Source organism: Enhydra lutris, unplaced genomic scaffold (assembly GCF_002288905.1).
Source record: "Enhydra lutris kenyoni isolate GAN:26980312 unplaced genomic scaffold, ASM228890v2 scaffoldscaffold9, whole genome shotgun sequence".
NCBI lineage: Eukaryota > Metazoa > Chordata > Mammalia > Carnivora > Mustelidae > Enhydra > Enhydra lutris.
The window spans coordinates 72,618,645-72,634,399 of record NW_019154093.1 but is presented as its reverse complement, the minus strand read 5'-3'; the positions used below and the strand labels follow the sequence as shown (position 1 = coordinate 72,634,399).

The 15,755-nt window shown below is 37.8% G+C and overlaps 1 pseudogene; it reads left to right on the top strand.

The window, feature by feature from the left end:
- Positions 1–15,755, top strand: part of LOC111142938 — a 49,329-nt pseudogene that overhangs the window by 12,395 nt on the left and 21,179 nt on the right.

Below are 15,755 nucleotides of genomic sequence, written 5' to 3'. Positions count from 1 at the left end.
GACAACTCTTTTTTTTTTTTATTTTTAAAATTTATTTTCAGAGTAACAGTATTCATTGTTTTTGCGCCACATCCAGTGCTCCATGCAATCCGTGCCCTCTCCAATACCCACCACCTGGTTCCCCCAACCTCCCACCCCCCGCCCCTTCAAACCCCTCAGATTGTTTTTCAGAGTCCATAGTCTCTCATGGTTCACCTCCCCTTCCAATTTCCCTCAACTCCCTCCTCCTCTCTAACTCCCCTTGTCCACCATGCTATTATGCTCCACAAATCAGTGAAACCATATGATAATTGACTCTCTCTGCTTGACTTATTTCACTCAGCATAATCTCTTCCAGTCCCGTCCATGTTGCTACAAAAGTTGGGTATTCTTCCTTTCTAATGGAGGCATAATACTCCATAGTGTATATGGACCACATCTTCCTTATGCATTCGTCCGTTGAAGGGCACCTTGGTTCTTTCCACAGTTTGGCGACCGTGGCCATTGCTGCTATAAACACTGGGGTACAGATGGCCCTTCTTTTCACTACATCTGTATCTTTGGGGTAAATACCCAGTAGTGCAATTGCAGGGTCATAGGGAAGCTCTATTTTTAATTTCTTGAGGAATCTCCACACTGTTCTCCAAAGTGTCTGCACCAACTTGCATTCCCACCAACAGTGTAAGAGGGTTCCCCTTTCTCCACATCCCCTTCAACACATGTTGTTTCCCGTCTTGCTAATTTTGGCCATTCTAAGTGGTGTAAGGTGGTATCTCAATGTGGTTTTAATTTGAATCTCCCTGATGGCTAGTGATGATGAACATTTTTTTATGTGTCTGATAGCCATTTGTATGTCTTCATTGGAGAAGTGTCTGTTCATATCTTCTGCCCATTTTTTTATATGATTGGATAGACAACTCTTTACAAAGTATTACTGCAATGTGAGGAGCACTAGGTGTTATATGCAACTAATGAATCATTGAATAAGACATCAAAAACCAATGATGTACTATATGTTGGCTAATTGAATTTAAATTTAAAAAAAGAAAAAAAAAGAAGTGTTACTGCAAATCCAAAGAGAGAAAAGGGTGACAGTGGGGAAAGTAAGGTCAACAGAATTTTTTAAAGATGAGATTGCTTGAACCAAACTCATGTTTTTGGGAGAAATGGGAGATGGCATTGGCCTGAGAGTGAGTGTCTGGAGTTGATTTGGTGGCTTGGGGAGACCTTTGGAGGTTAGCAACAGAGAAAGCTGAGAAAGAGAGCTGACTGAGACAAGAAGTTGAAATTTTGGGAAGTTCACACTTAGCAATATATTTCACTATCTTTCTTCAAATTCTTTTCTTTTTTTTTTCTTTCTTCAAATTCTTAATTTTGTTCAGGGATTTGAGAAATTCTCTAGTGAGAATTCTCCAAAATTCTTAAAATTGGCTTAATTATATTATCCCATATTAATGGATGTTATATTTCCATGGGTATTTGGTTTTCTTATGGTATTTTTTATATCTGAATTTCATATCCATAGAAAGTAGAAATTGTCTTTTAAGAGCTGAATTACCGAAAAGGTAATTTTCAGTCATTATTCTGTTGCTAGAGAAGTTACAAGATGAGGTTTATCAGATGGAAAGAAGGGAAAATGTTTAAGAAGAAGTGGGTGAAGATTGGCATACAGGAATACTCACTTATAGTTTTGTAGTTCTTTATAGTTTGTAAAGCCATCATATATATAATCCCATATAATACTCTAAGGGTGCCTAGCTGGCTCAGTTAGGGTAACGTGCAACTCTTGATCTCAGGGTTGTAACTTTGAGCCCCATTGTGTGTAGAGATTACTTAAAAATAAAATCTTTTAAAAAAGTACCCTAAAGCTCTATGTTGTAGGACCTATTCCCATAGAAACTGAAGTTTAGAGATGGTAAGATGCACTCTACATCACAAGAGTAACAATGGACAGAGCTCAACTATAATCCAGATATTCTGACTTTAAGCAAATAAGATATCATTTTGATAAAGCTATTCAAAATTTATGAATCATAATTTATATTTGAGCATATTCTTTTAAAAATATACAGCATGGATACTGATGGGTCAATGACAGTGGACTGGGATGAGTGGAAGAAGTATTTTTTATTTAAACCTGCAAGAAATATTAAGGAAATTGCCCATCACTGGAACTACTTGACTGTAAGTGATCTCTTCTTTAATATTTGTATATTTTATACCATGAGTCATGATCATAAAATGTAATACATTATAAACCATTAGAAAATTATGGGGCCAGCAACAGACACATGAAAAAGAGCTTAACATCACCTGGCATCAGGGAAATACAAATCAAAACCACAATGAGATACCACTTCACACCAGTCAGAATGGCTAAAATTAACAAGTCAGGAAACGACAGATGTTGGCCAGGATGTAGAGAAAGGGGAACCCTCCTACACTGTTGGTGGGAATGCAAGCTGGTGCAGCTCCTCTGGAAAACAGCATGGAGGTTCTCAAGAAGTTGAAAATAGAGCTACCCTACGACCCAGCAATTGCACTACTGTGTATTTACCCTAAAAATGTAGTGATCCGAAGGGGCACGTGCACCCAAATGTTTATAGCAGCAATATACACCATAGCCAAACTATGGAAAGAAACTAGATGTCCATCAACATATGAATGGATAAAGAAGAGTGGTATATACATACAATGGAATACTATGCAGCCATCAAAAACCGAAATCTTGCCATTTGCAGCAATGTGGATGGAACTAGAGGGTATTATGCTAAGCGAAGTAAGTCAATCAGAGAAAGACAATTATCATATGATCTCTCTGATATGAGGAATTTGAGAGGCAGGGTAGGGGGTCATGGGGGGTAGGGAGGAAAAAATGAAACAAGATGGGATCAGGAGGGAGACAAACCATAAGAGACTCTTAATCTCAGGAAACAAAGAGGGTTGCTGGGGGCTGGAGGGGAGGGATAGGGTGGCTGGGTTATGCACATTGGGGAGGGTATGTGCTATGGTGAGGGCTGTGAAATGTGTAAGCTTGATGATTCACAGACCTGTACCCCTGATGCAAATAATACATTATATGTTAATTTTTAAAAAAAAGAAAATTATGGGGTCAGAATATTAGCTAGGGAGATTTTGTCGATTAAAAAAGTGATGATAAAGAATGTCATTTCCTTACAAATTTGTATAACGCGAAATATCTGAAGTGACATAGAATATTTACATCAACCAAAGTTTCAACTAGCAAAAGGCACCCATTTGTTGGGAATGATTAGGCACTTAACAGTTAATTATTACTCCTACACAGCACCATTATTCTATATTACAGTTGCTTATTTTCTTGCCTAAAAGTAGGGACTGTGAATTGCTAATTGCTGTGTCACACAGTACATTCTCAATAAATATTTTCTGGATAAATGAATAAACTATAACTGGAATTCTTTTGAAAGAGTGCCAAGGTTCTAGCTTTTTCACATTCATAAGCCTCAGGAAAAAATACTACTTATGATACATACACAGCAGAACTTATTATCTACTCTGGGCACTACATGGGAAGGTCCAGGATTTTTTGTTTTGGGTTTCTTTTTGTTTTTGTTTTGCCAATTCTACTGTAGGTAAAAATATAAAAGGAAACTGCTTCCAAATGTGTGCTTATATTTCATATTTGTTTTGTTAGAGGTAAAGAGTCTGACTGAACATAACATGGGGATCCACTAGATCTTGAACAGTAGAAATACTTTCATGTTATTGCCAATTGAATAGTTATCTCACTAGCAGTTTATTAGCCTCTATCTCACCACAGCTACAAATGTTTGGTAGAACCTGATGGGTTGTTCTTTTTTGTATTCAATCGTGGACAAATAATTTTTAATTGAATGATAATAGACTTAAAAATGGCAAGTGTAGGGGCACCTGGGTGGCTCATTTGGTTAAGCAACTGCCTTCGCCTCAGGTCATGATCCCAGAGTCCTGGGATCAAGACCCGCATGAGGCTCCTAGCTCCATGGGGAGTCTGCTTCTCCCTTGACTTCTCCCTCTCATGCTCTCTCTCTCTCTCTCAGATGAATAAATAAAATCTTAAAAAAAATGGCAAATGTAAAGATTATCCTAAATGTGATAAAAATATTATTAGTTTATATATTAATTTACTTTTTGGTGGGCAGCAAAGCAAGGTTTATTGAGCGAGATAGCAAAGTGATAGTACAAAGTTCCCAAGGAGGGAGGAGACCTGAAAGCATTGCCCAAAAATATTATTTGTTTATAACTGATAGTATTTCAAGCTAATTTATTAGTTACTTAAAATACATTGATTGGTGAAACACAAAGTTCTAGGAAAGGCTGATATTAATTTACTGTGGAGCTGAGATATATAAAACACTTTTTAGATCTTATAAGGGGAGAACATACTCATTTGAGATCTAATTATTAATTAATTAATTTTGTTTTAATAGAGAATTGATATGGGAGAAAGATGGACTTTTCATGATTTAACTGATGAAGAGAGAAGCTCTGGCCTGTTAGGGAAATATCTGTTGGCTGGAGGCATAGCTGGTACTTGTGCTAGAAAATTAGAAAATTAGAGCGTCTAAAAACCCTAATGCAGATGTGTTACATAGTTCATGTGCATATATCTGAGTATGTGAACAATATTTGATGCTTTTCAAAAAACGGGTTTCAGAGGTCTTAACTGAATGATTCCTTGATATGCCCATGTGCAAATTATTTCATTGCCAGTAATCTAGACTTTATTCAATAAGCTGCCAGGCACTCAATTCAGATCGAGGGTACAAAAAACAAATAGTACACCCTTCTCAACCATATGCATTTTGGACTTTAGTGATGGAGGCAGATACTATAAATGAGTAACTAAATACAATCTAATAATCGAGCACTAATATTCTAGGGAGGGCAAAAATCGGGAAGTCTCCTTTTCCTGTGGAGTAGGGGAAAAGGATAGACAATACTCTGATTCTCTCCATGGATTAGAAGTTGTGACAGCAAGAATCAGAGGCTGGTCAAAGAGTTCTCTCCCTCTTTATTCCTTAGCAAATACAGGGCTCTGTAGATGGAATTCTTCAATTGTCTTGTCTGTCACCAAGCGAACCACGCAATGATCACAAGAAGTCAGTCCCCTGTAAATCAATTTCTCGAAAACTCCACAACTTTTTTTTGTAGCCTTGTTTCTTTTGCCAGTTGCTCTTTCCTTCTATGCGTGGCAGGCTTAAGCTTCTACACTGCCCCACACTTCCTCAGACTTCTCTCATTGAGCCTGGGGTACTAGGAGCACCTCCCAGGCCTTGCCCTCTTTTTCCTTTATTTATCTTCAGGTCAAAAGTTTGTATACTCTTGGCAAATTGAATCTTTTATCATTGTGAAGGACCCTCTTGATCTCTAAATGTTTTTAGTTCTATTTTGTCTGACATTAACATAGCCACACTCCTTTCTCCTGTTTGGAATTTGTATATTCATTGTCATCCTTTTACTTCTAAACTTTCTGTATTTGTATGTTTTAGATAAGCCACTTAAAACAGCATATGGGTTTTGTTCTATTTTTAATTGGAATATCTAATCCATTTATAGTTAAAGTACTCATTGATATTTTCATTTAAACCCACCATCTTATTTTATGCTATTTGCCCTGCCTATTTTAAGATCCTCCTTCCTTTCTTGCCTTCTGTTGTATTTAAAAAAAATCATTCTGCTCCCCGCCTCCGCCGCCATTAGTTTAGTTGTTGTTTTTAAAAATATTACTTGTAACAGTAATTTGTGGACAAGAATGATGATATCCAACTTCAGACTAGATTTCTGTTTGTTTCTGTCAGGTGCCTGGGAGTGCTGTCAATCTGGGATCACTTTAAATCAACTTCAAGTCTTGAAGTTTCCTGGACCACCCAGGTAATACAGAGCCATGCCGTAAGTCCTTGCAGAGGCTGGTTTCTTCTGGTTTACTCTTACTGTGGGGTTATAGCCATGCAAAGTCCCTATTTAAAGTGAAAGTGGTATGTGAGAGACCTATACATTTGGTGGGCCCTAGGATTTATCTTTTGTTCTTTGTTAACCCTGTGAGGCCACCAAAACAACTTCATTTCACAACTGTTTCTTCTGCATTCAGAAGTACACTTGAATGCTAATCTTACTTTTCTGTGTTTTCTCCTACATACTAGCCCTGCAATATACCTCTGTCTTCTTAGCTCATGGATACCTTTAAGGAAAATTTAAGAAATATATGTTTCATCAGCTTTTTTCAGTTGTCCTCCTAATTACTAGTTTGTCATTACCATAAATGGAATTCTAAACTTATTTTATGGTTTCTGTTACATTGTCATACTTCCTCCTAGGAAGATAATACCAACTTGGACTTTTCCTAATAATGTGTGATATTACCTGTTTCCCTGTATCCTCACCAACATCAGGTAACATTATTTTATAAAAGATTTTGCTGGTAAGAGAGACAATAATCAGAAGGACCTAAATATTGGGAAGATTCCTGTCACTTATATTTTTACATTACTAATGGTGTTTCTGAGAACACTGGAGAGAGTTGAAGTATATCCTTGTCAAAATTATCAAGGTTGTTAATATTACATTCTGTTCAACAATCACATTTGAATCCTCAAAGTTTTGTCAATAGGGTGATTTTAAATATTTAAAATTAACAAATAGTATTTACATTCCTATAATGATATAAATACTATTTATTATAAAGCCATCCAGTGTGTTAGAACTATATTTTTTTTCTCTGTGGATCTCTGTGCCATACCTCCTGTGGAGGATTGTTTGCAAAGATAGATTCCATAGTTCTTCCCATCTTTTGTAATATGACATTGCTACTCTTCGCATCAAGAGGTGGACTTTGTCTTACCATTTCTTGAATCTGGGCTAGCTTTGTCCAGAGGCATTGTGGGACTTGGAGGCTTAGATTTCAAGAGGTCTTGCAGCTTTTGCTCATGTCTGCTTAGTGCCCTAAGACATCTGTAAAGAAGTTTAGACTACCCTACTTGAAAATAAGAAACCATATGGAGAGAGAAAGAGGCACAGCTAATAACACCAATCAACCAGCCATAGGCCTGAAGCCATCTTGGACTATCCAACTCCTGTCAAACTGCCAGATGACTATAGCTATACAGGGAAGAGTAGCAGAAGAACAACTCACTGAGCCCAGTACAACTGTTAATCTATAGAATCACAAGCAAATGAAATGTTCGTTGTTTCAAGCCGCTGAGTTTTTTAGGGTGTTTTATTATGTAACAATAGTTAACTGATACACCATTTTATGTTACTGAAAGAATATTTGCAAAAACCCAAATTAAATTAGGACTTAAATTATAGGAGGAGTGATTTTAAAAATATTTAACAATCTGTGTAGATGAAAGAATGTCACAGAGGCTGGAGTACCAATAAAGATGAGGGTATGTGAGGTAACTTTTGAAGTGCACTGGCTAATGGTGGACTGTCATAGCCTCTGGGGTCAAATGGATACCTAGTGTTTGCCTGTCAAGGTGCAAATGTCATCAACAGTGGTGTTGTCTCTCCTGTCTTGATCTGGACTTGCTTTTAACAAAGAGGCCCAGGGATGACACAATAGAAGTCAGGCATATAGACTGGTTAGTGGTCACTGGGGCAGGTATCTCTTCAAAGTGGAGCCCACCTGGAACTTCCTGGAGCCAGAGTAATTAGTGTTGTAGGTGGTGGGTATACAAGGGCTTATCTTAGTGACTGTGAATCAGCCAGTCAGAATTATCTCCTTATTTTATATATTGGCTCACTGTAAGGACTCCTATATAGGTTTATTATACAATTAAAGCAAATATACTTATTATTGTGGATGTATAATACAGCTATCATTCTGAGTTTAAATGTCTGTTTCTCCTCATTAGAGAGTTGGTAATTGTCTTCTAGCTGCAACTGACTTGGTGATTATCTTCATTCTGGTTCTTCTATTTCAAAATAAAAAAAAATATTAAAAAAAAAAAAAATTTAGGTCAGTGTTCCCCCCTTTCTTCTTCATATATGTATTGCAAGGATCCTGCTGATTCCTTCCATGTTTATTAAATATTCAACTATTATACTGTAAGGGCTTCCTAAAACAACTCTTTATTTATTTTTACACTTTTATTTATTATTTATTAAGTAACCTCTACCCCCCAACATGGGGCTTGAACTCACAACCCTCAGATCAAGTCTCATGCTCCGCTGACTAAGCCAGCCAGGTATCCCCCCAACTTGCTCTTCAATACATCTTATTTTAAAACCACTTTTGCATCTTTTCTTACTGGACTATATTTGTTGAGTTTGTCTTTTTTTCCCTTATGTTATCTTCACTCACGTGCTGAACCATATTGTTCTGGGCTTAATTTTTCTTATGCTATATGCAATGTATTCAATACACAGGGCATACTCTCTTATGTTCTCTCAAGGCTATTGGCTATTTGTTTTCCAATGTATGCCCTGGAGAAAGGTCTCAGGGCTTTCGGCCACAAAATTAGTTGGATTCCATTTTTCCTCTGCTCACACTGATCATACTGATCATACTTTTTAAAGGCCTCACAGTCCCTTGTTAGCAATAAATTCTCTGAGTTTCAGTGGTCTTAAACTCTCAGGAATGTTATTTCTCTGATTCTTCTGTTTACATTTATATCTGATTCACCCTTTTCGTGATGGGAGAGTAATTTGTCCATCCCCTTGAGGAATAGGAAACAAAGCAACCATGCCTATGGCATGTTTATCCATGTCCCAAGTGTAAAGTGGCCTCCTTCATAAGCTATAGTGCAGGGATCAAAATAAACATGCTTTCAAAGCTCTCTAATTACCAGAACAGCTGCTGCTTCCCCCAATAAGAAAGACTTTCAATATCCAGGGAACTTTAACTCTTTCCTGCCTGCCACATGAAAATTATAATATGCAGTTCTCAAAGTTCTTCAAATCATATTGTCCATTTTCACCCTCCCCTTTTCAAGGCTCGGAGTTTAGAAGCAAAGAATGTGAGGATAATAACCCGTTTAAGAGAGATGGTCAAAGAGGGTGGAGTTGTTTCTCTATGGAAAGGAAATGGTGTGAATGTTCTCAAGATTGCTCCTGAAACCAGCTGTTCAGTTCTGGTCAAATGAACAGGTAAAGCCATACTGCCTATGACATTTATTCAAAAGGAAAGTTATTCAATTTTATTTTTAAAATTACTTTATATTATTACAAACAAGGGAGACAATTACTTATATCAGAGCATTATTTTAATGTTTTATTATTTTATTTGGGGGGATTTTTATTTATTTATTTACTTGAGAGAGAGTGAGCACACACGAGTAAGCATGAGCAGGGGGAGGGGTAGAAGGAGAGGGAAAGAATCTCTAGCAGATTCCTTGCTGAGTGCAGAGCCTGACATGGGGCTAGATCCCATGACTCTGAGATCATGACTTGAGCTGGAACCAAGAACTGGATACTTAACCAACTGAGCCACCCAGACACCCCATTATTATTATTCTAAAATTATGGTGTTTTTAAAAGAAAATTCCTTCTTTTAATATTTCCTCAATAGAAGCTAGTTTAGATAATTGGTTTGGGCATCTACATGGGACCTTCACAATAATATACTAAGTTCACTGAAATCCAACAGGAATATGGTTGAATCAAGGGAGAAAAAATGAAACAATTGAGAATCAGGCTTTAGAGACCACTAACTTGTATTTGCCCTATTCTATCTGTGTGGACTTGGATAAGTTTCCATAACATCTCTGAAGTTCAGTTGGCTCATCTGTAAAATGTGGAAAATAAAATGTATTTTGCAGCTTGGTACATGATAAGCTTTCAAGAAACAGTGGTCCCTGTTGGGGTCCGTGATCAAAGGAGTGAGACTGATACAAAGCGAAGGTCAAGCAAAGCTTTATTTCGCGCCAAGCATCAAGAATCAAACTGACCAGTCAGGGCTGTCTCTTATGAAAAGGTGACGACCACGACCCCGGCAAGGCCGCTCCCAACGTGGCCGCTCTGGACGAGGCTGCTCCCCAGACAGGGCCGCTCCCCGGACAGGGGCTGCTCCGGCGAGGCCGCTCAGCGAGGCCGTGGCTCCGGGCGGCAGGGCCGCTGGCGGCTCTCACGGCTCTTACAGCTCTGACAGCTCTTACAAGAGCTCTGACAGCTCTGACGGCTCTTACAGCTCTTACGAAAGCTCTGACGGCTCTGATGGTTCTTACAAGAGCTCTGATGGCTCTGATGGCTCTGACAGCTCTGACGACTCTCCTACTCCTCCTACGGCTCTCATTCTTCTTTTCCGACGACTCTTCTGCTCCTCCGACGACTCTCCTACTCCTCCCCAGCCTCAGCCTCGAAGACTAACCTTTATAGGGGTGGTTGAGCCCCGCCCACACACAGGTGGCCAATGGGATTTAAACTCACCTCAGTAAATATATGCACACCCCTCTGATTGGATGTCTTCACGTGGCCTGACTCGTCCTTGTATCTAGGCTTTGCAAGTAAGCTCCTCTGGGAGGGGCAGGGTCAATCTAAGTTCACTGCATAGGGTCAATCTAAGTTCACTGCAATAAAATGGCTCCCTCTGGCCAACCAGGCCTTTATAGTCCCAAGTATTACATAAATCATAATAATGTAGGATACTGTGGGTAAGTTCTATAGAGGGACTCAAACTAGGTTGAGGAGGGATGACCGCCTCAAAGAGGTAACATTTAGGTTGAAACCCAAAGGGTAAATGGAAAATTTCCAGTTGAAAGACAGAGAAAAGAATATTCCACCCATAGTGAACAATGTGTTTAAAGCCCTGGAGGCAAAAGAGCAAGCTATGTTTGAAGTGTTAAAAGAAGTTCCCTAAGGCTAGAGTGGTGATCTCGGTTAAAGAGAAGGCTGAAGAGGCAGATAGGCCAAGGAAAGAGAGGCAGAAGCATATGCAGGGAGAATGGTTGGGACAGTATACAGTAACCCCGGTGAGAGATAAGAGTGATGTCAGTGGAGAGACAAGTGGACAGATTCCGCAGATATTTAAGAAGTGGTTAAGATTTTGTTATAATTGTTTGGGGAGTGTAAAAGAGAGTAGGATGTCACAGATGATACTGAAATTATTAATTGTTCAACTGGGACCATTTATTGTGATGGGGAACACTTGGGCAGGACTGCCATGTCACAAATCCTCGAAGGTACCATTTGCAATATATTTTGGGGGGCAGTGTGTGTGTGTGTGTGTGTGTGTGTGTGTGTGTGTGTGTATTTAGTTTTGGGCATGTGGAGCTTCAGGTGTCCATATGAGTTAGGATTCTTTAGGTCATAAATCACAGAATTGTGACTCAAGCTGGCTTCCATAATAAATGGAATTTATTTTCTCATATTTAGAAATAAGGTGGACTTCTGGTGAAGCTTTATTATCAGATCAACAGTGTCACCAAAGAATTTAACCTTCCCCCATCTCTTCTCTCAGACTTCCACTGAGTTACTACGACTTACTCTTTTTGTGATTGAAAGATGACTGCCAGAGACTTCCAGGTGTTCATTTTCTTTGTGTGTAAGAGAGCTGACTCTTCTTGTATTTCTGACAGAAGAGCAAGGAAGTTTCTTTTGGGAAGTCTTCCTAAAACATTTCTTTGGGTCTCACTGGTCCAGGTTGTATCATTTATCAATCCTTGAACTAATTAATATTGCAGAGTGATAGAATGTACTGACTGGCTTGGAACAAGAAGCTAAAATACAGACCAAAATAAAGGCCAAGGAAATATTCTACTGAAAATCCATTCCCTAAGGAAAATTCTATTGTCATTATGTAGTAATAATGACAGCTCCCTCAGTTTCTGTCTGGCAAGCATGTTACATATCTGTGTTATTGTGTTTAATCTTTATAACAATCTTACAAAGTAGGGCCTGCAGAGATAATGGTGACCAGTATGGACAAGGCACTTAACTTCATTTTCCAGATGAAAAAAACTGAATTATAGAGAAGTTAGATCATTTGTTCTGGATTACTCAGTAAGTGACCTAGCCAAGATCAAGTCCTAGGTCTGTTTGTGATGTCATGTTGCTTTGTTAAAATTGGATAGAGTTGCCACCAGAACTTATTGCATAGGATGTAAGGGCCTGGTTGGCCAGAGGGAGTCATTTTGTGTTTATGCAGCAAACTTAGATTGACCCCATGCAGTAAACTTAGATTGACCCTGCCCCTCCCAGAGGAACTTACTTGCAAAGCCTAGATACAGGGGTGGGTCAGGCCAGGTGAAGACGTCCAATCAGTGGGGCACGCATATATCTACTAGGGTAAATTGAAATTCAATTGGCCACCCGTGTGTTACCTAGCAGTTTCTTTCTGTGTGTGGTAGACTTAGCATGACTGTGCAGTGTTCTCTGTGTATTGCAATCTCATTGGCCACCTGTATATAGCCCGGCTAAACTACCTCTATAAAAGTTAGTCTGTGAGTCTGGGAGGGGTCGCCTCTTTGCAAGAGACGGCCCTGACCAGTCCGTTTGATTCTCGATGCTTGGCGCGAAATAAAGCTTTGCTTGACCTTCGCTTTGTATCAGTCTCGCTCCTTTGATTACGGACCCTAACAAGGATGCTTAGTTGTTTTCATCTCAGTGATTTCCATTCCATTATAATTCCTTATTATAATCAACACTTGTTGGATGTCTGCTAGATGCTAGATCTTATTCTAGGCAAAAAAAAAAAAAAAGCATATAAACTGAAGTCTCTACATTAAGGTTAGGGCTTCCCATCTAAAGGGCATGACTATATTTAGGTTCCTGGTAATGTACACTATGATTTTAAACTATGGATTGACTGCTCAGGTGTTCATTGATATTAAATAAGTTTGTGTGCCCTCTGGGACTTCTGGGTATTAACACACGTTTGACCTTTTATTGATACAGTATAAGAAGTTTCTTTCTTCTGAAGGAGCCAAATTAGAAACTTTTGAGAAATTTGCTTCTGCTTCTTTGGCTGGTGCTACTGCACAATCTCTTATTTACCCTTTGGAGGTAAGTGCTATTGAAAGAAGATTATTTAATTGTTAATTTTAATGAAAATTATGGTTATTTTTTTCAAATGAGCCAGAATCCTCTTACAATTAGTAGTAATTACACGGAGTAGGGAAAACTTATTGCCAAGGCAGTATCAACAGAGCTGTGACATTTAGCTGGCATTTCTATTACTGTTCTTTTTTTTTTTTTTAATTTGCCCTTCCATATGAACATTTTTTGACTTGCCAAGTTTCTTAAAAACAAAAAACAAAACGAGTTGGGATTTTTTATTCTAACTGTACTAAATGAATTTTGGAAAGAAATGGCAATTGTAATACTGAATATTTTTGTACAGGAAGGAGGTATCTCTCTCTCTATTTAAATATTCTGCTATATTCTTTTTTTTTAAAGATTTTATTTATTTATTTGTCAGAGAGAGAGAGGGAGAGAGAGCGAGCATAGGCAGACAGAATGGCAGGCAGAGGCAGAGGGAGAAGCAGGTTCCCTGACGAGCAAGGAGCCTGATGTGGGACTCGATCCCAGGATGCTGGGATCATGACCTGAGCCGAAGGCAGCTGCTTAACCAACTGAGCCACCCAGGCGTCCCTCTGTTATATTCTTTGATAAGCTTTATAATTTTCTTATAGAGGTCTTATATATTATAAAGCTTTTATATTACTGTATGGTTGTGATATTTGTTATTATTAATGTATTCTAATACATTTTGCTAATGTTTGTTGCTAGTATATATGAAAACTCTTGGATTTTAACTTCTATCCAACCACTCTACATTATTCTTATTAATTCTAATAATTTAGAAGCTTTTAAGGTTTTCTCTTAATCATTGTTTTTTGGAAATTTCACCATGACATGTACAGATTTGGATTCTTTTCTTCATATTAGTTAATTTTTTTTTTCAATGAAAAAGTTGGCATTTTTTCTGGTCCTGAGAAATTTTTTACTATTAAATTTTGGGTTATATATTTTTCTTTTTTTTTTAAGTAGGAGCCCAAAATGGGGCTCAAACTCATGACTCTGAGATCAAGACCTGAGCTGAGATCAAGAGTTGGACACCTAACCGACTGAGCCACCTAGGCACCCAAGGAATATGAATATATATATATATATATAGAGAGAGAGAGAGAGAGAGAGAGAGAGAGAGAGCTTTCTGTACCCTCCTTCTGTAACTCTTTTTAAGTTAATTAATTATTGCAGTATAATTAACATACAGTGTTATATTACTTTCAGGTATACAATATAGATATTCAACAATTCTATACATTGCAATGCTCATCATAATAAGTGTACTCTTAATCCCCATTACCTATTTCACCCATTGTCCCAACCACTTTCCCTCTTATAACCATCAGTTTGTTCTCTATATTGAAGACTTTTTCAATTTGTCTTTTTTTCCTTTGTTTTATTTCTTAAATTCCATATACAAATGAAATATGGTATTTGTCTCTCTCTGGCTGATTTATTTCACTTACCATTATACCTTCTAGATTCATCCATGTTGTTGCTAATGGCAAGACTTCATTCTTTTCTATGGCAGAGTAATATTCTATCATATATATGTATATGTATATGTGTATATATGTATGCATATGTATATAAAAAACTTCTTTTTCCCTTTTTCAATTTTTTATTTAAATTCTAGTTAGTTAACATATAGTTATAGCACTTCTTTATCCATTCATCTATCTATGGTCATTTGGGCTGCTTCTGTAATTTGGCTACTGTAAATAATGCTGCAATAAACATACAGGTGTATATATCATTTTGAATTAGTGTTTTTGTATTCTTTGGGTTAATACCTGGTAATGGAATTACTGGATTATATGGTAGTTCTATTTTTGATTTTTTTAGGAACCTCCATACTGTTTTCCACAATGGCTATACCATTTTGCATTCCCACCAACACTGCTCCTTTCTCTCCATATCCTTGCCAATACTTGTTGTTTCCCATGTTTTTTATTTTTATTTTTATTTTAGCCATTTTGACAGGTGTTTGGTGATATCTCAATGTGGTTTTGACTTGCATTTCCTTTATGATTAGAGATGTTGAGCATCTTTCACGTGTCTTTTGGCCATCTGTGTGTGTTCTTTGGAGAAATGTCCATTTAGGTCTTCTGCCCATTTTGAAGTTGGATTATTGGTTTGGAATTTTTTTTTGGTGTTGATTTGTATATGTTCTTTATATATTTAGATAATTACCCTTTATTGGATCTGTCACATGTAAATATCTTCTCTCATTCAGTAGGTTGTCTTTTAGTTCTGTTGATTTTTTCCTTTGCTGTGCAGAAGTTTTTTTTTTTTTTTTTTTTTTTTTTTTTTTTTTTTTTTTTTTTTTTTTTTTTTTTTTTTTTTTTTTTTTTTTTTGATAGATAGAGATCACAGGTAGGCAGAGAGGCAGGCAGAGAGAGAGAGAGAGGAGGAAGCAAGCTCCCTGCCGAGCAGAGAGCCTGATGCGGGGCTCGATCCCAGGACCCTGGGATCATGACCTGAGCCGAAGGCAGAGGCTTTAATCCACTGAGCCACCCAGGCGCCCCCAGAAGTTTTTTATTTTTATGTAGTCCCAATAGTTTATTTTTGCTGTTATCTCCCCTGCCTCAGGAGGCATATCTAGAAAAACGTTGCTATGGTCAGTGTTAGAGAAATTGTGGCCAGTGTAATCTTCTAGGATTTTTATGGTTTAGGTTTCATATTTAGATCCTTAATCTATCATGAGTTTATTTTTGTGTGTGGCTTAAGAAAGTGGTCCAATTTCATTCTCTTGGATATAGCTGTCCAGCTCTCCCAACACCTTTAGTTGAAGAGACTGTCTTTTT